Raw genomic sequence first — 5,105 nt, forward strand, 5'->3', positions numbered from 1 at the left:
CAAGAGTGGCCACTCTGTGATGTGGAGGGAAGTACAGGGCAGGGACACAGGTTCCAGGCTACTGGAGCCCTGGGTGCCTGGGAAGATCTGGTTTGAGGCAGTGGAAGGTCAGGATCTAGACCAGAGCTGGGAGCCCCCTTAGTCACCAGCCCAAAATCCAACAGATGGAACAGGAATGGTGAGGTAGGTGGGACTGGCTGAGAAGATACTGAGATGGAGAGCCAAGGGGTGCCCAGGGGCTCGCTTCATGTGTCCTAGGGATGGCACAGACTCTGCCCACCATCTGGCCACAGGAGAGGCCTCAGGCTGGGTCTGGGCATTGATCAGCATACTTTACCTTTTTCTTGGCTTCAGCTAATTTCCTCTGACAGGTTTCTTCCAATATCTCAGGGCAGGGCTGGGGGAATGAGTAGGGTCAGATCACCACTATCTGGCAACTACTGAGAAAACACTTCAGCTCACTTCCTTGCTGGGCTGGTGTGTGACTGAGCCAGAAAAGGCAGGATGGATGTTTCCAAGGTTCATGGTATGTGCATGGCCTCAATTCTCAAATTCTATTGGTCTATGAGAAAGATAAAAGGCAAGAGGGTGTGGACAGAATGCCTCTGGTCAGGTAGGACAGGTAGAGTCACAATGAAAGCTGCAGAGCCTGCTCTCTGGGTGCTGGCAGCTTTCTGTGTGGGGATTATGGACTCCACTGTGAAGTTTTAGTTACCTGCAGGACCTGGGGGTCTTCTCTGTAGCTCAAGCCCTCAGCTCTCCAGACCCACAGACCCCCAACATGGACAGCAGGGTAAAAAAGCACCAATTCACAGTCCCTTTGCTGATTGCTCACAACTCTGCCCCAGATTTTCTCATCCTAGAGTATCACCTGCCAGGAACCCCACATCTGGTCCTCCAGATGTCATCCCTCTCAGAAATCCTCCTTCATGGAGGGACCGTATCCTGACCCCAGGAATGGATCCACCCATCTCACCTGGACCCAGTTTGGACCACTTGTGTTCCAACCTGGCTTTCACCCACACCCCGAAAGTCTCCTTTCCTCCCAAACTGACTTGGGTTCCCTGTCTTTACTCTTGGATTTGTCTCCAGGACTAAACCAGGACTTAACTGAAGTTTCCAGGGGCCTTCCATGTACCTCACATAAAAGTGCTTCCCTTCCTTCACCCCCCCCCACCTCCACTCAGCATAAAACTGTAGCTCTTGGCTCAGGTTGACCACCACAGCAGTCAGCCCCCAGCCCTCAGGCCTCTTCCAGGACTTCCTGAAGCAGATCTTCTACTGAAAACCTGCATGTCACTCTGGACTTATGCTCTCCTTTCCTCCAGCCCTCCAGTCTTTTTTTTTTTTTTTTTTTTTTTTTTGTAGGTTTTTGTTAAGGGGGGGGGCTGCCCCCGAGAGATAAAGAGATAGAAAGTGATAAATCAACCCCCGGGGGGATAGCCATGCTGCAATCCCTTCTCCTTCATTGTCCTCTCAGGACCTTGCACACACATGCTCCTGGCCTGAGTTTAAGCCACGAGGTCCAGAACTCGAACCGTGGTCAACTATATAAGAATTCAGCAACATAGCCATTACGCTAACTGCTGGTCCCCAGCCCTCCAGTCTTCGAAGTGGAGTCCTGTCCAATCCTGTCTGAGGCATACCCTTTTCTCCCCCTGCAGCTGTAGATGTCTTTATCCTCACCAGCATCAGTCATCTATCCTGCTCACTGGTTTCTCCCCTCTCCAAGTCCTGTCTTTTATACAAACTTAGGGCTCCTCAGTGAGAAAAACACTGGACATTAATGCTGTCGACTCCTTTTACTTCTTTGCTGCCTCACACCCTTAAAATAGCCTGTGCCATGATTTTCATGCCCTAAGATGGGATTTCCACCACCACCACTGTCAAGTTGGCTCATGAAAGTTTTGATATTTATTGATTCACTAATTAAGCAATCAAGCAGAGCCAGGCACCTGAGATATAGGTGTGTACCAGACAGTCCTTACCTCCCAGAAGCCACAGGCTGATAAGTAAGCAAGCAAAAAAAGATCCCAGGACAGTATGAGCAGTTTTGTAAGACAGAAAGTGGAAGCACATACTTGGGGACACAGTGAGGACTCCTCAGAGAGTGTAAGATTTGAGGCAAAGCCTGATGGTGAGCCCAGATCATAGGGCAAGAAGACAGTTCACCAAAAGATCAGGTTGATTGAGCTTCCCTCTGAGAGTACCTTGGCATTGCTTTCTCTAAGAAACTTGGTGTCACTGTCATTGACCTTCCTGTGGCCTCTGTCTGTAGGCATGATCTATGCCTTTCTCCATTGTGTAATTCATGCCTTCCCTTTTTGAAAACAAGACTTTACTGAGCACTTATTTTGTCCCATTCAGCTTACTTTTTTTTTTTTTGTTATAGGGCGTGTGCACTTGGCAGACAGACAGAGACAGACAGACAGAAGGCAAGAAATCACCCCCCAGAAGGGATGGCCACGCTGCAATCCCTTCTCCTCCATTCTCCTCTTGAGATCTTGGGCACACACGCGCACGTGTCTGGCGTGAGCTTTAAGCCACTGGGTCTGGGATGCAAACCATGGTCGACTACATGGGAGTCCAGTGACATAGCCATTATAACTGCTGGTCCTGCTCTTTGAAGGTTTCTGGAAGCCTTCAAAACACACACCAAATCATCTTCATTTCCATTGTATAAGAGAGACCTCTGATCTCCAGGGAGATGGAAGAGTCATAGAGTCATAGGAAGTAACAAGGTTTTATTTATTTATTTATTTATTTTTAAAATTTTTCTATAAGATGCATAGACACTTACTGGGGAGACTAACAGCAGGAAAGAAAGTCTTCCACCGCAGTGGAAATGGCCACTCCACAGCCCCTTCTCTTCCATTCTCCTTTTTTGATTTTGAGCACATGCACACACAAATGTGTCTTTCAACTTTCAGGGTCCAAGAACTGCACAGTTGGCTATGTGGGATCAAGCTTCACTACATACCAGCTGGCCCAAGCCAGGGATTTGACCTGAAGCAGTCTTCCTCCAAAGCCTGAGCTCATATCTGGTACACTAGGCTGTTTCTTTCGGCCCTTTGCAGGTCCATCATCCTGATCTCTTGCCCCTGTTATTCTCTGCCCACTTGGCTGGTTCCTCTGCCCCCTTTTACTAATTAGGGAAATATGTGTGGTTCTGCCATCCACATTGTATGTCCACACGCTCCCTTAACTGGTCTACCTCACCTTCAACTCAGCCCAGTACTCACAACTCTCCTGTATTTCTCTAGCTCTGACCTTTCTCTGGACACTCAGAGCTGCCTGCAGAATATCTTTGCCTTCCCACTTCCCAAAGGCTAAAAGTACAGTTGGCATCCTAACCAGGACCACAATCTAGATGCTTCTTCAGCTGTCCTCACATCCGTCAGTGGTACCCTAGGCTTCCAAAGTGGGCTTTGTCTCTCTCTTGTGCCCCCTTTTTTATTTTTATGTTTTGAAAGATTTTTCTATACGGTGCATGTACTTATCAGAGAGAGATGGAGAGAGACAAGAAGTAAGAAAGCATTCCCCATGAAAGATGGCCATGCTACAATTCCTTCTCTTCCATTCTCTCAGGATTTGGGGCATTCAGAGAGTGTTTTTCAAGCCACTGGATCTGAGAAGAACTGTACTGCCAGTCATGTGCATCTGGCACCTTAATGTCCACACTGCCTGCTCTCCAGCCCCTACCCCTTGTTAAGCATCACAAGTGGTTGTTTTAGTTATTTTTCACACTGTTATGCCCTCATTCACCCATGTCACCCAGATGAAAATCACTCTCATTCTCTTGCCTCAACAGCAACCTCAAAATCTCCCTGACTGAACACAATACCAATCTGTCTACTTTCTTTCTTTCTTTTTTTTTTTAAAGAGAGATTTTTGCTATAGGACAGGGGGCTGCTTAATAGAAATACAGAGACAGAAATTGAGAAATCACCTCCCAGGGTGGATGACCACACTGCAATCCCCTCTCTTTCATTCTCCTCTAGAAATCTTGGGTACATATGAATATGCGCCCGGTGTGACTTATAAGTTGCAGGGTCCGGGACTTGAACCACAACAGACTATGTAGGAGTCCAGTGAGATAACCAGTGCACAACGTACTAGTCCCTTTTCTTTTGTTTTTAAAAAACTTGTTATGTGGCATATGTTCTTGCCAGAAAGAGAGGGGGCAGGAGATGAGTGAGAAATCAACCCCTGTGGAGAATGGCCATACTGTAATCCGTTCTCTATTCTCTTTCTCAGGATTTAGGGCACACATGCCAGTTTTGTTTCTCAAGCTGCTGGATCCAGGAATCAAACTGCATAGTCAACCATGTGGGACCCAGGCATCTCAACCACCATGCCACTGTCTGGCCCTGTCTAATTTTTTTATGAGATCTGAGGGGCTGGAAGCCTTGCCCCTTGTGATCACTGGAGTCACTACAGCATGGGAAGAGATGGAGCCAACACATCAGTTCCTCCTGGCACACCCTAGCCAACAGTTCTACACACAGCCCCACCCAGAACAAGTCATGTGACCCACACTGATGTGAGGCAGTCTGGGAGAGGAAGGTGAACATACAGATGTTTAATAGGAGCCAACAATCTTAGCACAGGCCCATCTCCATAGCAGCTCTGAGTATTTGGTTAGAATCATCTAGGACCCAGTACCCAGGGTTGTGCTAGTCAGCAACCCACACTTGCCCCAATGACCCAAACTCATGCTGTGGTCCTTTCCAAACTTTAGATACTTGTATGCATTTCTCCACTCTTTTAGTCTCACTGCAAAAGCCCCTATCAACCTGACCCCAGACAGCAGGCATTCTCTTTTCTGGGCTTTCCTTACTATTATTTTTACTGAATGCTTTCACATCATTATGTCAACAAGTTTTCGCAGTCACTTTATGAGATAGTTTCCTTTTCTGTTCATATTTCTCAGATGTGAAAACTGACCCAGAGTTCTGGGGACACCAGGCAGCCTGAGGCTGCAGGCCCGACCACCCTGGACCTTCATGTATCCCCACCCCTAACTCCTCTTTGGACCTCAGGTTGGTTGTGTGGGACTTTAAGACTAATTCACACCCCCCCCCACCCCGCCTGCAAACCAGTTC

The sequence above is a fragment of the Tupaia chinensis genome, unplaced genomic scaffold (assembly GCF_000334495.1).
Source record: "Tupaia chinensis unplaced genomic scaffold, TupChi_1.0 Scaffold142833_1, whole genome shotgun sequence".
Taxonomy (NCBI): domain Eukaryota; kingdom Metazoa; phylum Chordata; class Mammalia; order Scandentia; family Tupaiidae; genus Tupaia; species Tupaia belangeri.